Here is a 21443-nt window from a genome sequence, read left to right on the forward strand (position 1 = left end):
TCCTCAACTTTTCCGCAAGCACAAAGTTCCAGTTCAAATCTCTCGATTTCTTCAGATAACTCTTTTGATGTTATCATCATATTCAGTCTCTCCTTCCTACTCAGAGCATCGGCCACTACATTCGCCTTTCCAGGATGGTAATTTATCGAACAGTCATAGTCCTTGATCAATTCCATCCATCTCCTCTGCCTCATATTGAGCTCTTTCTGAGTAAAAATATACTTTAAACTCTTGTGATCCGTGTAAATTTCACACTTCTCTCCGTAGAGGTAATGTCTCCAAATCTTAAGTGCGAGCACTATGGCGGCTAGTTCCAAGTCATGCGTCGGGTACTTTAACTCATGCGGTTTCAACTGTCTTGACGCATAAGCGATCACTTTACTGTTTTGCATCAACACACAACCCAAACCCTTATGTGAAGCGTCGCTGAAAATTACAAAGTTCCCTTGATCGTCTGGAAGTACTAACACTGGAGCTGTTACCAACTTCTGCTTCAACTCTTGAAAGCTATCCTCACATTCTGCACTCCATTCAAACTTTTGATTCTTACTGGTTAACTTGGTCAATGGCGTGGCGATTTTCAAAAAATCCTTGACAAACCTTCTGTAGTATCCTGTCAATCCTAGAAAACTTCGCACTTCCGTAGGAGTCTTTGGCCTCTCCCAACTAATAACTGCCTCAATCTTTGCCGGATCCACTTTAACTCCTTTATTTCCAATGACATGCCCCAAAAATTGAACTTCCTTTAACCAAAACTCACATTTGGTAAACTTGGCATACAACTTCTCTTGCCGAAGTATCTCCAATGCTATCCAGAGGTGCTGCTTATGTTCTTCTTCTGACTTAGAATAAATAAGGATGTCATCAATGAATACCACGACAAATTTGTCCAAATACTTCTTAAATACTCGATTCATCAGATCCATAAATACGGCCGGAGCATTGGTCAGTCCAAACGGCATTACTAGGAATTCATAATGCCCATATCTGGTCCTGAATGCGGTCTTGGGAATATCTTCTTCTTTGATCTTTAATTGATGGTATCCCGATCTCAAGTCAATCTTCGAAAAGCATTTTGCTCCCTTCAACTGGTCAAAAAGGTCATCTATTCTTGGTAGCGGGTAGCGGTTCTTGATCATTACCTTATTCAACTCCCGATAATCTATGCATAGTCGCATACTCCCATCTTTCTTCTTTACAAACAGAACAGGTGCTCCCCATGGCGACGTACTTGGTCGTATCACTCCTTTATCCAACAATTCTTGCAGCTGGCTCGCCAACTCTTTCATTTCTGTTGGTGCCATCCTATATGGGGCCTTTGAAACTGGTTCCGTACCTGGAGCAAGGTTGATCTCGAACTCGATTTGTCGATCTGGTGGTAAGCCTGGTAGTTCGTCGGGAAACACATCCAGGAACTCGTTAACTACAGGTATATCTTCCATTCTGGGGCTGCCTTTTTCCGAATCTACTACATAAGCTAGGAACGACTCACAACCTTTTCTAAGTAGCTTCTTAGCCTGAACAATTGTAAGAAATAGTTGCTCTTGCCTCTGCCCCTTAAATACTACCTTCTCTCCACTCTTTGTCTTTAAATACACTTTCTTGGTCTTACAATTAATCTGAGCGCTATTCTCTCCTAACCAATCCATTCCTAAAATTATATCAAACTCTCCCAACTTGAAGAGTATCAAGTCGGCTGAAAACTTATACCCCGAAATATCAATCTCACACTTTGGACAAAATTGATTCACAGGAATCTTCTCTTGGTTCGCAATTACCACATTTACTACCTCACTCATAATCCTTTTCTCACATTGAAGCTTATCAACAAAAAATTTTGATATGAAAGATCTTGTTGCTCCCGAATCAATCAATATTTTAGCTTTGACATTATTGAGTAAAAGTGTACCTGCTATCACCTCAGAATTCTGAACAGCATCCTTCATCTTCAGATCAAATGTCCTTGTTGTTGCTTGCGGGGTTGGTGCGGGTGGTGGAGGTAATGCCAATACCTCAGCTGGCACGCTTGCACTAGTACTTGCCACGTTCATTAAAGCTTTGACTGGTCCGGTTGCCTTGCACTCCCTAGCTATGTGTCCAGTCTTCCCACACTTGTAACACGTAACTCCTGGCTTCGGCATCTTGCACTCATTTGCAAAATGTCCCTTCTGATTGCACCTATAACATGTCATGCTCAGCTTATTACACACTCTGGGGTGTCTTCTTCCGCAGTGCTTGCATTCTGGCCTCTGGAACCTGTTTTCTCCAACTTGCCCTTGGCTTGCCTGATTGTTCCCCTTCGATTCTTGCCTTTTACCTAAATTTCCTTTCTTTTGAAAATTTCCGCCCTTCTGGAATCCGATCCTCTTTACATTCCGATCTTGTGAACTTCCCACTTCAGACTTTTCTCCATAAAATGGAACCTTCCTCTTCTTGTTATCCCTCTCCTTCCTTGACTGCATCCAATTATTCTCAATCAGAGCAGCTTTCTGTACTACTCCCGCATAAGTTTCAAGCTCAAACATAGCCACTCTATCTCTGATCCAAGGCTCCAATCCTTGCTGAAATTTCTTTGCTTTTTCCTCCTCAGTGCTGGTATACTTCATCACAAACCTTGACAATTCAGTATACTTCTTCTCATACTCCAGTACAGTCATGTTCCCTTGCTTCAACTCAAGAAATTTAAGCTCCATCTGATTCTGTATGTACTTAGGGTAATACTTGTCCAGAAATAACTTCTTAAATCTCTCCCAAGAAACCTGCTGAGTGACTTCCATAGCTTTTACTTATTCCCACCAATAGATGACTTCTCCCTTCAAGAAGTAAGTAGCATACGGCGTCTTCTGATCGTCTCCTAACTGTACCAACTCAAAAGCCCTTTCCATCTCCTTGATCCATGTGTTAGCTATCACTGGATCAGTGGTATCATGAAATGCAGGTGGATTCACATTCTGAAAAGCCTTGAAAGTGACAATTTGTCTAGGTGGTACTGGTGGTTCAGGTGGTTGGTGTGGCTCACGATTATCTTGGTTTTCAATTCGTTGTTGAAGAGTTAGTTGTTGTTGAGCTATAGCATTGGTCTGCTATTGCAAGGTTTCCAGTAATCGAAGAATGTTTGGGTCTGTGGTGGATGTGGTTGTTGGGTTCTTCTTTTTGGGAGGCATGATCCTGAAATAAGAGTTGTGTCAAAATAGATATGAATGATAAAATGATTCGAGGGTATCGCATGGCATTCTCATTTACATATGGGGTCAAGTTTCCAAATTAAGCAGATATGATGATAAAAATGTAAAATAACAGTTGAGAGCAAATGGAACAATAGCACATAATTATTGAAATTTAAAGGTCACAATACATAGGATTAGGACAGGGTCTAATTCTAGGAATAACAGGCTTATTTAAAGGAAACAACGGAAATAACTGGGGATTCCACAAAGTCTGATAGTACAACAACATGAAAGGTAAATGGAAAGAACTAAGGCTCCACTCCATCTGAACGGGGCTTGGTAGTCTTTTCCTCTCGAAGCGTCTTCACAATGCTCTGGAGCTCATCCGCCACCATCTGAGTGACATACTGGCTGGTGCGGTCCCGGTGCGCTGGCATCTCCTCAAGCTTAGTGTTGACGTACTGAACCAAGGTCTCAAGTTTCGCAGTCATCTGCTCTTTGGGCTTCCCTTCGTAGTTTCGGCTGTCCGGATACACGTTCTTCAGTCGGTCTATCAGTCGGTCGTACTTGCCCTGAAGCATGTCAAACTCGCGCCTCAACTCAGCATACACTGTGAAAGCAATAGTGTCGTCCGACCCAGAGGATGACGAGGAATGCGCCCTTTGCTGACAACCAATAAGAGGAGTATTAATAATAAATTTACTTATCCTACTCTCTCGCATATTATCTATAACCTACACACATATCCTATAACCTATTTGGGCTATCCAGGGACTCTAAACCGTTGCTCTGATACCAAAACCTATCACGCCCCCAACTTAAACAGCAAATTAAATATAACTATTACAACATTTTTAAAAGAAGAATACACAACCAACTCCAAGATCTTACAGTTTAGGGTTTGGAACAGCCCAACACTACCAACTTATTACATCTGATTTTAAATACCGAGTCCTCACACAAACTATTATTACTTATTCTACCTGAGCTCGAACATAAGCATCAGCATCATAGGTCTTACGGGCAGTCTGCTTGAATCTAACCATAGCTGCTAGCTGTAATATCTGGGTAAAGCAAGAAGTGAGCCAAATGCTCAACAAGTGCTAATAGTACGATACAAAACATAAATCGAGATATAAATTAAAGAATGTCAATGGGAAGACATAATCTGAGATAACGAGAGATAAAACATTGGGTAATGGCATCATTTTTACTTCTATCAGAACAAATTTCAAAAAAATCATGTCTTAATCAAAATCATTTTAGGATGCTACGGATTACAGCCTGTGATAAGCCGCGAAGTAATCCCGAACCTCGCTGGGTTCTAAAACATTAATGGGAATCCCTAGGCAACTTTTAAGCCTAATATAAGTGTGGAAAGGACTCGCGTCTCAGTCCAGATCCACCATTCAAAGGGATTTATCCCCCTTTGGGACTGAAAATCCACATTTTATTCATTTAAAAAAAAACTGATGCCGAATTAAGACAAAATCTCTTTTTACAATAAACATCTTTATCAAGGGATTATATATCAACTCGAAATATGGGAAATATGGTATTAAATCTCAGGGCCACGATTCACAAAACTATACTCTATTAATGTAACTGAATGGTTTTCACATATCAAAGTTTGGACAAGGGAATTTAGTTAGGCTATTGGATATCATGAAGGGAAATGCCAAATTGGGCTTAAAGCAATGGTTTCTCATCAAGGTTCAAGTGCTGGATCTTCAAGGATGTAAGCTTCATGAATACTAAGGGTGTTAAGGTATGAAGATATGATTTTTAGCTCAGGATATATCAGAATTGACAAGCTTTAGGATAAGAAAGAGGGGTATCAATCAATTAGGGACAACTTTGATAAATATCTGACTTTCAGGTATCAAGGTAAGGTTCTATATGGGTTCAAGTATCAGGATGAGATATCAATACTTAGGAATCATCAGCATGTTAATCAAGAGAATCAACTAAGAGTGGTAACTACCCTTTCCTTTATTATGGCATTCAAATTAGTTTAGTATACTATCATGAATAAGATTTTTGAACTACTTGCAATACGTACTCGAGGGTTCATGGCATTTCTATATGATTCAAAGATAAACATAAGATATGCTTGATTTAATATATCAAATGACAGGGATAGTTGTAGCAATGTATGAATTATTAGCAGTAAATACGAAGGTCAAGTTGAATCACTTGTGTTGAGAAAGGCTGGTCTGGTCTGACTGGTAGGAGCAACTGGAGCTTCACTCGACCTTTATGGCAAGTTTTCCCTCGACTCGAGATCCTACATAAATAATAATCCTCATTATAATATATTCTCACTAACTTAACCTACAACCCGAAATTAAACACGGATGACACTTAGGCCTATATGCACCTAATTTTATATTCACTTTTAAATTACGAAAGTACACACATAGCCACATAATCACATATCATATATTAATACCAATAACACCATATATACCATAATGCAACACTAGGCTTGGATGATCTCGACTCACAACTTAAGTCACTTGGTCGCTAAACTGGACAAGGTCTTCTAATTTTGGCTTCCTAACTCGATGTGCCTTTCCTAAACTATCCAAAACCTATTGACCCTCACTTGTGCCTTTTACTCTACTGACCTTATACTATCTTATAACTATGGTGATCGACCTAATACTCACTTCTAAGTGTTCTAAAACTATGTGATAAGTGAAAGTTCTCACTGGTGCAAATTTCAGAATGACAACTATGGTTTCTTGAGTGCATTAGACACTCTTAAACTACAAGTTTTCCTTCAAAACTTTTACACAAGACTCTCCTGACCTAAGGGCATCTCACAAACTTGATGTGGCTCAAGGGCCTGGCTTGGGCCTTCTTGGGCCTAAGCTAAAATCCAAGGTTCCCCTGTTTTTCTGGGCAGAAAACCCCCTGACTTGAATTAACTTGTGACACATGGTTCTAACTCATATCCTATGAACTATGGTTGGAAAAACTTCTCTGACACTTCCTCTAACTAAGGCCCAACAGGGCCTAATGAGGGCCTACCCATGACATGGTCAAATCTCCCTATTTCTAAGTTGCAATAAAACTGTCCCCTACTGGACAGATTTTGTTATTCTACTTGTGCACCTAACCAAATGACATGCAAACCTCCAACCAACACCTAAAACCTTTTATATAATCCCCATACTAACTTCTGGTGGCTTGGGCCTCAAATTGCACATCAATGACATGATCAAAACTCACTCTAAACCTCAGGGTTCTAAACTGATTTTCTGCAGAAATTATAACTCTCCTTTCTCCAAGGTTTTGACTTGACAAACTCAACTACCAACATCCCAATACTCAAACCAAGACTTAAACATGGTAATCTACTGAACTAACTTCCTTATTCTCTAAATAAACTTGGGTGAGATCATCCTTACCTAAGGTACAATTATGGCAAAACAAAAGAAACTACACTTCACAAATCACAAATCTTCATGCTTTTGAAACAACAAGATATGCATTTTTATAAAAGATAACCATGAATTATTACCATGCAACAAGAAGCATAAATCAATATTAACACATTATTCCTACTGAAATTAAGGCTCACTAACAAAATGTTTCCAATGATCAAAATCTTACAACATTCTAAGAGAAATCCACATGCTTGCATACCTTCGGGTTTTGCAAACCAAAACAACACAGTTTCTACATATATTCTATCATAAAATTGACATACAAGCCTAGAATAATCTATACCTAGATGATCACTTAGCATGCAAAGAGTTTTATCAAATTTTCACCACAAAATTCAAGTCATTATCACATAAACATGCAAAAATTGATTTGAGCAACAAGAATAGTCTTAAGGACCATTCATTCGGCTCCCATATGGTCATGGCCGAATGAAATGGATAGGAATGGCCATTTAATCATCAAGAGTTTCCCTCTCAAGACTTGGCACTTCTCCATTCCTTGTAGTCCTCTCAAAAACAACCCTAAACTCACAAGAATCAAGGTTGTACTTTGAGTTTCAACTAGAACCTTAACATGCAACTTCAAAACTTAAACTTTCTATTCAAAACTCTTTGAAATATGAATGATCATGGTATGGGAAATAACATTTACTTGTATAAAGAGTAGAAGCTTGGTTGAGGAATGAAGAAAAATGGGGAGGGGTGGTTCTCGACTAAAAGCCGAGAGTGAGGGGGGAAGGAGGGCCGAGAGGAGGGAGAAGGGAGGGAGGAGAGAGTGAGGTGTGGGTGGAGTATGAAAATGATCATGACACTTTGCTTGTTTTATGGTATTTGATTTGACAAAATTTGAGTGGAAAGGAGAATTGACAAGACTATCCCTCCACTTATACTTGGTTCATTTTGCATGCAAGGGTAAAGAAGGAAATTGGCTAGAAAAATAAGAGTTAGTGGGGTTGGAATTGTCCTCTTTGTCCTTGAAAAGAATGAGAGGGTGGTTTGCATGCAAGGGCTTTCTTGTAATTGTTGGATTTTAAACGCAGCGGGGACATGGCAAAACACTTTTACCCATACAAAATCCAAATAAAAGCATATAAATCGTGAATAAAAATTCGAGGGATCGAATCTAACCTTTTAAAATAATTCGGAGACAACGATCAGAGATCCTTAGCAGTTGCTCCTCAAGTGTGAAGCACTCCACCGGTATCCACCAAGAAAACGATGTTAAGGAGGAGGAAGGAGGTGGAGAGAATTGGGTTTTCCAAACTTTTTGGGTTTTCGGGTTTGATGTGGGTTCGAATAAAATAGGGTCTATAATAGTGTATTTATAGGCAAAATTTTCAGCTGTAATTTTCCCATAAATATTATTATTATTATCCCATTTATTATTCTCATTAATAATTAAAACACCTTTTAATCATTAATCCTTTTTCTAAACACTTTAGAAATAATCCTCTCTCTTGATTTAATTTCCAAAAATTAAATCCTTTAATTAATAATATTAAGAACTTTTCTTAATTAATTTATAATCAATTAAATCTCATTTAATCAATTATTAAATTTTCCAATTAATTATTTATTTAATAAATAAATAATTATTAGCCATTATTAATTAATTCCTCCACCATTAAATCATTCTCTTTTTTATGGTGTGACCCTGTAGGTTCAATATTAAGCCGGTAGTAGAAATAAATAATAATAAAACTATTTTATCATTATTTATATAAATTCTCTAATTTATTAAATATGATTAATTAATTAATCACATTTATTCTACATCGTGAGTGATGCTTCTCAACATATCGCGACTATCCGGATAATATGAATTCACTGCTTAGAATACCAACCTGTCAGTGAATAGTTACCGTACAATAAACTCCTTCTACCCTACAATGTCCCGATTAAATGCAAGGCATGGATCTCGTGTCAAGCCTATCTAATTCAATCACTTGCTTACCATTTACTATGCGTAGTTCTATGTAAATTAGAAACTCCTTTCTAATTTCATTTACTCTGGCCAGAGATTCCTGAACTAGCATAAGTGGATCAGCCTTGAACATTCGCTTCCTTCACTGGAAGGGGTAGATCCTTTATTGATCATACACTATCTTCATGTACAAATTTCTATACCCAGAAGAGCCCTAATAATTGTCCCTGGAGACTAAGAACTAAACCAAAGCATAGTTCAGTGTACACAAGATGACTATGATGACCTCAAGTCTAAGGATACTTGTACAACTATCACTAAGCGAACAACTGCTGACACGTGAGTGAACTCCATCAGTTGTTCAGCTAGGCGAGTCATGTTCAGTGAACTTATTCTATAATAAGCACCTACATACTAGCTATAGTGTCACCACACAAATGTCTATGAGAACAGACATCCTTTATAATGAAGCAAGCATAGTATGTACCGATCTTTGCGGATTATTAATTACCAGTTAGTAATCCTATGACCAGGAACTATTTAAGTTTAGAGTTATCATCTTTTTAGGTCTCACTATTATGATCTCATCATAATCCATAAAAAGCTTTACTCTAAACTATGGTATATCTTATTTAAACACTTAAATAGATAAAGCCCGTAATAAAAACAAAACAAGTCTTTATTAATATCAATGAAATCAAAACAGATTACATAAAAGTTATTCCTAAATCCTTATACATGATTGGACTTAGGACATTTTCCTTTCAATCTCCCACTTGTACTAAAGCCAATTACTCTGGTATCTAATACCCATCTTGTCTTCATGACGATCAAAGTGACTTTCATAAAGTAGCTTTGTGAGTGGGTCTGCTATGTTGTTATGTGTGTCAACTCTAATTCAATACAATACAAGAAATGTTACCGCGCTCCCACTAACCCTTTTTGTAGACGCATGGTTCATCTTCATTTTTGATAAAATCAAACTCTTTGATTGTCTCATCAAAACGAATGTTCCATCTTTCGAGAAGCCTGCTTTAAACCACATATGGTTCGCAGCAGCTTACACACTAGGTTTTCATTTCTCTTGGAAAGAAAACCATCTGGCTAATTGTCAGGTCTCATAGTCGTAGTAAGCAGCATTCGCAAGCAAAATCTGAACTGATTTTAACAGGGGTACAGGTAAAAGGTTTCATCAAAGTCAATCCATTGCCTTTGTTTGAATTCTTTTGCCACAAGCCTGGCCTTAAAGGTCTCCACCTGGCCATCTGCTCTAATCATTCTTTTGTATCCCGTATACATAGATTTCTTTCCGGATTTCATGACACTATGCCATTTCTCTGAGTCAACACTACTCATAGCCTCATTATAGGTCACAGGGTCGTCATCATCAATGATCGACAACTCATTGTCATTCTCAATGATAAGGCCATAATACCTCTCAGGTTGGGGAGACACTCTCCCTGATCTATGAATGGGCTGTTCCACAAAAGGTTATTCAGTCAGAACAGGTGTTTCCACTTGATCCGTAGTAGTTTGTGCTTCTTGAACTTCATCAAGTTCAATTTTGCTCCCACTGTTTCCTTCAAGGATAAACTCCTTTTCCAAGAAGGTAGCATGTCTGGAGACAAACACCCGATGATCGGTGTAAAAGTAATACCCTAAAGTCTCTTTAGGATATCCCACAAAACTACATTTTACGGATCGATATTCCAGCTTATCTGGGTCAACTTACTTGACATAAGCTGGACATCCCCAAATCTTAACGTGTTTAAGACTCGGTTTCCTTTCTTTCCATATCTCATACGAAGTTTGAGGAACAGATTTTGGAAGGCACCTTATTCAGTAAATATGCTGAGGTTTCCAATGCATAACCCCATAGGAATACTGGAAGATTTGCATAGCTCATCATGGACCGAACTATGTCTAACAAAGTTCGATTTCTCCTTTCAGATACCAATCTGGAGGAGTCCACTGGGAGACTATACCATTTACTTTGAGATAATCCAGAAACTCTCCATTCAAGTATTCACCACCTCGATCTAATCGAAGAATTATAATACTATGTTTGGTTTGTTTCTCCACTTCATACTTATACTCTTTGAACTTTTCAAAGGCTTCAGATTTGTGTTTCATCAAACACATATCCGAATCTAGATCTATCATCTATGAAAGTAATGAAGTATGAAAATCCACCCATGGCTTGCTTAGACATTGGTCCACATACATCTGTGTGTACCATTCCTAGCAAATCTGCAGCCCTCTCTCCATGTCCACTAAATGGAGACTGCAGTGCCACTATAAAGTGAGATTTTCATCATCCCTTTTCTTTTATTAGTTTGTTCAATCTGAAGTAAATTATGTCACATATATACAGACCATTATTTAAAGTACCACGTCCATAAAGAATATTATCTCTAAGAATAGAACATTCATTATTCTCAATAATAAATGAAAAATCCAGCCAAGTCTAACATGGGAATAATATTCCTCACAATCGAGGGAACAAAATAACAATTATTTCAAACAATAGTCTTGCCCGTAGGCCTATGTAAATGAAATGATTCTACATCTTCAGCAGCAACTCTTGCTCCATTTCCCAACAGTAGAATCACCTCATCTTCCTCAAGAGTCCTACTTCTCCTTGGTCCCTGCAACAAATTGCAGATTTGAGAACCACAGGCGGTATCTAATACCCAAGTAGAAATTTGATTTAATGACATATTCACTTCTATCATGAACAAACCTGAATCAGAAGCGGCAGTCTTACTACCCTTCTTCTTCTTCAATTCTGCAAGGTAAACCTTGTAGTTCCTCTTCCAGTGCCCCACCTTGTTACAGTGAAAGCAAACAACTTTGCTCTTGGGGTCTTCAGCTTTTGGTGGAACCGGCGTTTTCTCACCTACTTTCTTCTTCTTGGAAGAGTTCCTCTTCCTTTTCTTAGGATTGGAACCTTCACCAATTAGAAGAACAGAACTCTTCTTAGGGGGAAAATTCGATTCTGCAGTCTTCAACATGTTGTGGAGTTCAGGCAGGCTGACATCCAACTTATTCATGTGAAAGTTCACAACAAACTGCGAGAACGAACTCGGAAGCGATTGCAAGACCAGGTCTTGGCTCAGCTCCCCATCCATGACAAAACCAAGTTGTCCAAGACGTTCAATCAAATTGATCATCTTAAGTACATGGTCATTCACAGATGATCCCTCAGACATCCTACAACCGAACAGCTCCTTCGATATCTCATATCGAGCTGTCCTCCCCGCCACATCATACAACTCTTGTAGATGCATGAGGATAGTGTGAGCATCCATATGCTCATGTTGCTTCTGTAGCTCAATGTTCATGGAAGCTAGCATGATGCATTGAGCAATATTTGCATCATCTATCCACTTACGATACACAACATGTTCATCATTATGTGCATCACTAGCAGGTTCAATAGGCTTAGGTTAGTCAATCACGTATTCCAGCTTCTCAATCCTGAGAACAATTCTCAAGTTTCGAAGCCAGTCAGCATAATTAGGACCAGTCAATTTGTGAGCATCTAGTATGCTCCTGAGTGATAGTGCAGAAGACATAACGTATATTGTAAATCTGTAAATGATAAACACATAACAACACTTAGCAAATATTCGATTTCATTTCAAAACACTATATGAATCGGGTCGTTATTCATAAGTGGCTCCCACTAGTTTTCCTAATTTATTCAACCCCCTACGTGAAAAATTAAGCATTCATAATGCTAGTGGGAATAGGGATCCTACATTCCATTACACAACCCCGGCTGTAGCACGAACCGCCATGCAATGTTCAATAGGCAGACAACTCTTGTCAATTCCATCTCATGTTATTCCCTAATCAAACTTTAGCCTCTTGAATAATTGAGTCTCGGCTGTAGCACGACAAACTCAATATTCTAAGTCAAGTCTAACCCAACATTCCGTACAGTTGAATCAGTCCCCAAAGGCCCACGGCTGTAGCACGTACCGACCTTTAGATTCTTATTCAATGTACACATCTCTATGTAATAGACAAGTATTTCTTATTTCGAAATTAAAGCCCTCGGCTGTAGCACGAACCGACAATGATTCAAAAATAAGAACTACTTTTCTATCATGTTGGAAGGTTATGACCGACACAAGCCCGTTGTGTCATTGGCCAATTACTACTTGATATTATTTAATTTTAAAGGGATTATATTAAGTTACAATCATAATCATATTATAAAGAGATTCTTCCTTTTAAATTAAATATTTCAAATCAATAATCAATAATCAGACGATTCCCAGATCGGGTGGAGCATTGTCAAGAGGCGTCATTTAATAACCCTTTCTTACAGATAGAAATCTGTAGTTGACAGAATCATCCTTTCTCTCATATCGAAAATTCATATTCAATTACGTGTTTCACAAACACAAGAATCTCATGATTGTATTCATAATATTATTCTTAAGGTTATGAAACAATTTCACTATACTAGGTTGTCTAACAAACGCCTTATATTTATTTAAGTTCACCTAAATCTATCATCGCATGATAAACTAAGCATATATCACATATATCAACATGAATAAACATCAAGGTAGGTATGTTACATCATCTAGCACATTAGTCTAAGCATTATACATCTCTATGTATCACATGAAGCATTTAAAATCAATTAAAACAATCAAAAACAGCTTTAAAACACTTCATGGAAATATAAACAGTTCAAAACTTTTATATAAATTAAAATTGATCACTCCATTAGATCCGTCTCGGAAAAACGAATCCAACGGTATATTGCACGCCCAAAACGGAGTTACGAAACTCCCAGAAAATCAATTTTAAAATCAACAGACGGGCTGTAACGCATTACAGGAACGCGTTACAGGACCTGTAACGCATTCCGGTGATGCGTTACACCCCTTTTCATCCATTAAAGGGTGTAACGCATTCCGTGAATGCGCCACAGGTGTGTAACGCATTCCCAGAATGCGTTACACCCTTTTTTTTTCTTTTCCGCCGGCTGACTTTTCTTTCTCGGTTAACGTGCATGTCAGACCACCTGATCTTGTCTGTCTTCCGTGCAGCAGAGTTTGTACAGAAAGATAACAGATATATATACATACAAACAATTCATATATATATATAATTATTTAATTACGAATTTTAATTGTAAGAACTTCAAAAATTCATAATAAAAAATCTATACATCATAAAATTATGAAAAAAATACCCAGACGATCTACAACACTTGCAGAACCCAGATCAACATTCAAAATTATTCTAAGAAACGATTTCTCATCAGACAAAATTAAACCATGATATAACTTGAAAAAATCATAATTAATTCATACAAGCATATAAAATTTTGAAATTTTTACCACAGATCTATATGCATACAACCTATGCTCTGATACCATTGTTGGATTTTAAACGCAGCGGGGGCATGGCAAAATACTTTTACACATACAAAATCCAAATAAAAGCATATAAATTGTGAATAAAAATTCGAGGGATCGAATCTAACCTTTTAAAATAATCCGGAGACAACGATCAGAGATCCTTAGCAGTTGCTCCTCAAGTGTGAAGCACTCCACCGGTATCCACCAAGAAAACGATGTTAAGGAGGAGGAAGAAGGTGGAGAGAATTGGGTTTTCCAAACTTTTTGGGTTTTCGGGTTTGATGTGGGTTCGAATAAAATAGGGTCTATAATAGTGTATTTATAGGCAAAATTTTCAGCTGAAATTTTCTCATAAATATTATTATTATTATCCCATTTATTATTCTCATTAATAATTAAAACACCTTTTAATCATTAATCCTTTTTCTAAACACTTTAGAAATAATTCTCTCTCTTGATTTAATTTCCAAAAATTAAATCCTTTAATTAATAATATTAAGAACTTTCTTAATTAATTTATAATCAATTAAATCTCATTTAATCAATTATTAAATTTGCCAATTAATTATTTATTTCATAAATAAATAATTATTAGCCATTATTAATTAATTCCTCCACTATTAAATCATTCTCTTTTTTATGGTGTGACCCTGTAGGTTCAATATTAAGCCAGTAGTAGAAATAAATAATAATAAAACTATTTTATCATTATTTATATAAATTCTCTAATTTATTAAATATGATTAATTAATTAATCATATTTATTCTACATCGTGAGTGATGCTTCTCAACATATCGCGACTATCCGGATAATATGAATTCACTGCTTAGAATACCAAGAACCTGTCAGTGAATAGTTACCGTACAATAAACTCCTTCTACCCTACAATGTCCCGATTAAATACAAGGCATGGATCTCGTGTCAAGCCTATCTAATTCAATCACTTTCTTACCATTTACTATGCATAGTTCTATGCAAATTAGAAACTCCTTTCTAATTTCATTTACTCTGGCCAGAGATTCCTGAACTAGCATAAGTGGATCAGCCTTGAACATTCGCTTCCTTCACTGGAAGGGGTAGATCCTTTATTGATCATACACTATCTTCGTGTACAAATTCCTATACCCAGAAGAGCCCTAATAATTGTCCCTGGAGACTAAGAACTAAACCAAAGCATAGTTCAGTGTACACAAGATGACTATGATGACCTCAAGTCTAAGAATACTTGTACAACTATCACTAAGCGAACAACTGCTGACACGTGAGTGAACTCCATCAGTTTTTCAGCTAGGCGAGTCATGTTCAGTGAACTTATTCTATAATAAGCACCTACATACTAGCTATAGTGTCACCACACAAATGTCTATGAGAACAGACATCCTTCATAATGAAGCAAGCATAGTATGTACCGATCTTTGCGGATTATTAATTACCAGTTAGTAATCCTATGACCAGGAACTATTTAAGTTTAGAGTTATCATCTTTTTAGGTCTCACTATTATGATCTCATCATAATCCATAAAAAGCTTTACTCTAAACTATGGTATATCTTATTTAAACACTTAAATAGATAAAGCCCGTAATAAAAACAAAACAAGTCTTTATTAATATCAATGAAATCAAAATAGATTACATAAAAGTTATTCCTAAATCCTTATACATGATTGGACTTAGGACATTTTCCTTTCAGTAATTTGCTAAATATGACAACTAAAATTTATAATGATTTATTTTTATAAAATAAAATACAAGTTGAAAAATTATAAAATTTATACCATAAAATAACTTGGATTTTTAGAGACTTTATAAAATCATTTTCAAAATTTGTGAACAAAATACCTTTTAAAAGAAAATTTTTGCAAGGCTTAGAATATTCCTTATAAATCAAAAATAAAGAAATTAAATAAACTCTTGCTTTGAAAAATCATATACTACATAAAGCAAATTTATAATGCAGAAATTTTCACTCACACAAACGTACAATCATTGAATATATTTCATTCGGCTTTAATATTATACCAAATCCACAAATAATATTACATGAAAATACCGGTTGTAACAAATACTGATCGATCCAATCTATATAGTTGCTCAATCTTTTGATACTGATGAAATTACTGAAGAAGAAGAAATCATCCAAGCTCACCAAAGAAGGAAGATCTATGGAGCTGACTGGGCTGATAAATTGAATTTAACCTTTGACATTGCTCAAGTTAAAGAAGAAGTTGTTATTCAACCAATCACAACCTCTGATTCTACTCATATTATTGATTTCTCAAATCAAATTAAAGCAGATTTATCAAATTATGATTTAGATGACATAGTCTCTGATAGGCCAAAACTTACTGTTGAAGAAAAGAAGAAACTACTATGGGGAAGCAAGAAACCAGCACCTAGAAGAGATTCTTCTGTAATATTAAATCTATAATGTATTCAGTTCGGAGATTAAATGGTGAAATAACATGAATGAAATATAAGGGCTTCCTTTATCTTTCATAACTTTTGCACTTGACAAAATAATTAGGACCGGCGTGTCCAAAACATCTTCGTATAAAGGTGTCATACTCTCAGTTAATTCACCCACTATATTCAATTTAATGTAATACCTTGTGACAATTAAAATAGAACTTTAAATTTAAATTTTAAGTTATTGTATAATTATTGGATTTATCCTATTTATAACATATTGTTTAGAAACTGCCATGATAAAGTTTGAATCTTATAAGTGGTTTGAGTTTAAATATCGGGTTCGTGTTAACCATTGGTTGAAGATGTTCAACTACTCCAATAACATCTGAAAAATGACATCTTGAAACATAAAAAACAATGTGTTTCATATGATTTTTGTATAAGATAAGTGCCGAGAAATATAATCATACCGATAGCGAATGACGGATTAAAAGCACATTTTGTCATATTTGTAGGATCTAAGGGCTTCCTCTATCTAGGTGGAATCACAAGTGGTCTTGGAAGATTAAATGTTGATGTTCCATTTGTAGGAGATGCTTTGACTTTAAGAAAGTATTCTAACTTGACAGAAATTGGAGACAATGTAATGCTTGAAGACTGACAGAAGATCATATCAGTGCAAATTGTTATTGATCATACTGAAGAGAAAATAATCTATTTTCTGGAGTCTGGGAGAAGCTTAAGGTTGAATCAAGAACAGTTAAGAGACAAACCATGGCAGGAATTGGAACTTATTTCTATAATTCTCAAGGTAACTAATTCTGTAACTTTTAGATGGTCTACATTCATAAAGAACCTGATACAGTTAAACCAAAAAGGAATGCCTTACAAATCAAACTACATTCCAAAGTACATTGATCAAACTGAATATGCTGTTGATATGCCTATTAGAGGAGCCAAGATAGAAATGAGTCTAGGGACTAAGGTTTTAACCTTTAATCCTAGTCAAAAGAAAATTAGGTTTCTAGAGATGGATGATGTTGGATATATTTGAGATGTCATGTCTAATATATTTCATGTTTAGTTTTCAGATCTTAACTAACATGAAATATCAGTTCTTACTGGAATCAGGACTTACTGGAAGTCAGGACTTAAGGATATCAGCACTTAGATTATCAGAAGATAATATCAGAAGATGGATATCAGAACTTAAGTACTGGAGGACTAATAGTTAAGGAAGGAAGCTGATTTACAGGAAAGAAGATCGAGACTAATACAAGAAGAAGATATGCATTGAAAGAGTTAGAGGACTAGAAGAATTATATAAGATATCTGGTTGATATATTTTAGGAGACAGAATTATATTCCATATCAACTAGAAGTTATCTTGTAACTGTGTGTCTATATAAACACAGACATAGGTTTACTCTATAAGAGTTACGATCATCGAGAAGATCGTATATTGTAACCTAGCAGCTCTCGTGATATGTGTTCATCACTGAGAGAGAACGGTTCCATTATAACAGAGATTATTATATCGAATACATATGTTTTCTGTTACTTGTGCTTTAAATCGATTTGATTGTATTCTACACTGTATTCAACCCCCTTCTACAGTGTTGTGTGACCTAACAAGTGGTATTAGAGCATATCTGTTAACACACATACAGTAAAGATCCAAACAATCATGTCTGAAGAAGCACAAACTCCAACCGATATGAGACTATCAGGGTTCCCATGTTGAGACCTTCTGAGTATCCCATATGGAAAGTGAAGATGGCTATGTTTCTCGAAGCTACAGATCCAGAATACCTTGACAGAATTAATGAAGGACCATATTGGCCTACCAAGCTCTCAGTTGTAGTTGCTAATCAACCAACAATGACCATACCAAAGGAGAAAGGTGAGTACATAACTGAAGACATCTCATCTATTGCCAAGGATGCAAGGGTAAGGCATTTGTTGCATAGTGCCATTGATAATGTCATGTCAAATAGGGTAATTCAATGCAAGACTGCAAAGGAGATATGGGATGCTTTGGAAACATGGTGTCAGGGAACTGATGCTATCAAGAAAAACAGGAGGACTATACTCACTCAGGAGTATGAGCACTTTGACTCAAAAAGTGATGAGTCATTAACTGACTTATATGACAGGTTTGTCAAACTCTTGAATGATCTGTCATTGGTGGACAAGGAATATGACATTGAAGATTCAAATCTGAAACTCCGTTTAGCCCTTCCTGAAAGTTGGGATTTGAAAGCTACTATTATAAGAGATAACTATGCTCTTGATGAAACTACTCTAGATGAAATTTATGGAATGCTCAAGACTTATGAACTTGAGATGGATCAAAGAAGCAAGAGACATGGGAGAAAGTCAAGAACAGTTGCTCTTAATGCTGAGGAGGAATCCCCCAAAGTAGCTGTCTCAAAGAAAGGAAAAGCTCTCATCATAAAGTCTGATTTAGAATCATCAAGTTCTGATGATGATGATTCAGAAACTGAAAGTCTACCTGAAGTAGATGCCGATGAAGAGATGATGAAGCTGTGTGCTCTTATGGTGAAGGGTATCACAAAGATAGCCTACAGGAAATTTAGAAGGGGAAAAAAGTTTTCCAGGAAAGGTAGAAGTTCTGATAAGAAGGGCTTCAGAAAATCTGAAGGCAAAGGAGGAAAGTCTAATAGAGGAGATTACTCAAATGTCAAATGCTACAACTGTGGTGAGAAAGGCCACATATCTCCTGACTGCAAGAAAGGAAAGAGTGATAAAGGCAAGGCTCTTGTCACAAAGAAGAAAAGCTGGACAGACACCTCAGATTCTGAAGATGAGGAGAACTATGCCTTGATGGCAAATGTTGATAGCAGTTCTAATGCTGCTGAGTTAATGGTACCTCAAACAACTTATGCCTTTCATACTGATGATATTAATGAGTTGACGTTATATCTTAAAACCATGTTTATTAGCTATAGAGATCAAACTTTAACATATGAAAGATTAACTTCTGAAAATCTTGCTTTTAAAAAGAGGAGTGATTATTTAGAAAAAGAGTTAGTTATGTTCCATCAAACTCAGAAGGATAGAGATGATGCTTTCTATGTTAGAGATGAAGTGCTAAAAATGAATAAATCTCTAAAAACTGAGTTAGAAAAAGAGAGAGAGATTATCAGGACTTGGACTAAATCTGGCAGAACAACTCAGAATATACTAAGTAGTGAGAACTGGAAAGAGGGCTTAGGATATGGAGATGAGAAAAGTGAAAAAGGAACTGAACAAGTTAAGCCAATTATTGTTAAATAGACTACTAGCCAAAGGTAAATCCTGTTAAATATGTAGCTAAAACAATAAAGTTTGATTCTGAAAAGATGAAAGATATTGAGACAGAAGTGGTAGCAGAGTCAACTTCTGACAAATTAGAACAGGATAAACCAACTGAAGTCAACATAGGCTTAATGACAAAGAAGTAGCTTAAACATAAGCTGAAAGAGATTACCAGTGTAGACAAGGTAAAGGCAGCTAGGAAAAATAGGAATGGAAAGGAAGGAGTGAATAAAAGCAACAATTATATGCCTGTTCCTAATGCTCCTAGAAAGAAATGCTATAACTGTGGAAACTCTAACTATCTGGCTTCTTTTTGCAGGAAGAATAAAAATATAAACTCCTTACTTTCTAAGTTAGGAGTTAAGAGTCAGTCTGTTAGGATTAAGCCACAAAATCCTTGTTTTCATTGTGGTAGTACATGGCATTCCATTTATACTTGTAAGGAATATCATAGTTTATACTATGATTATTATCAGATAAAACCTTCTTTGAAGAAAGTTGCTTTAATTCCTTCTAGTGTAAAGTATGATGCAAAGTCTGATACTGTTAATACTGATAAGAAAAATGTTAGCATAAACTCTGATGTTAAATCCGCTGCAAATGTTAACAAACTTAAATAGGCCAAAGGATCCAAGCAAGTATGGGTCCTTAAAACTAACCATTAGTGGTCTTTATGATTTCAGGGTACCAGAAATAACATCCTAGTTCTGGACAGTGGATGTTCAGGACATATGACTGAAAATAAAGCCCTACTATCAGATTTTGTGGAGAAAGCTGGCCCAGAAGTTTCTTATGGAGATGGCAACATTGGAAAAACTCTGGGATATGGCAAGATCAATCTTGGGAATGTTATCATTGAAAAAGTAGCTCTTGTCTCAGAACTTAAACACAATCTATTGAGTATTAGTCAAATCTGTGACAAAGGTTATCATGTGGATTTCTTTGAAGAACATTGTAAAGTTATGAGTAATTCAATAGGCAAAGTGGTTCTGAAAGGATACAGGCATGGTAACATTTATGAATCCAGACTTTCAACAAGTACTGATGGTTCTGCAATATGTCTATTGAGTAGAGCATCAATTGAAGAAAGCTGGAATTGGCACAAGAAACTCTCTCATTTAAATTTCAACAATATAAATGAGCTTGTAAAGAAAGATCTTGTGAGAGGACTGCCAAAAATAGTATTTGCTCCTGATGGCCTTTGTGATTCATGTCAGAAGGCAAAACAAAGAAAATCTTCTTTCAAGAGCAAAACTGAGTCATCAATTCTTGAGCCTTATCACCAACTGCATGTTGATCTATTTGGTCCAGTCAATGTCATGTCTATTTCAAAGAAGAAATATGCTATGGTTATAGTGGATGAGTTAACAAAGTACACTTGGGTGTACTTCTTCCACAAGAAGACTGAAACTGCATCTACCCTAACTGATCATGTCAGACAGCTGGATAAATTGATCAAAGATTCTGTTAAAATCATAAGGAGTGATAATGGCACTGAGTTCAAGAATTCAATCATGGAAGAGTTCACAGCAAAATGGAGTTGTAGAAAGAAAGAACAGGACTCTCATTGAAGCTGCACGAACTATGCTTGATGAAGCAAAGCTGCCAACCTATTTTTGGGCTGAAGCTGTGCAGACTGCTTATTTTACACAAAATGCTACACTCATAAACAAGCATGGGAAAACACCATATGAGATGGTGAAGAAAAAGAAGCCAAATATGAAATACTTTCATGTATTTGGTTGCAAGTGTTTTGTTCTTAAGACTCATCCTGAACAG

This window comes from Apium graveolens, chromosome 1 (genome assembly GCF_009905375.1).
Source record: "Apium graveolens cultivar Ventura chromosome 1, ASM990537v1, whole genome shotgun sequence".
Classification (NCBI taxonomy): Eukaryota; Viridiplantae; Streptophyta; class Magnoliopsida; order Apiales; family Apiaceae; genus Apium; species Apium graveolens.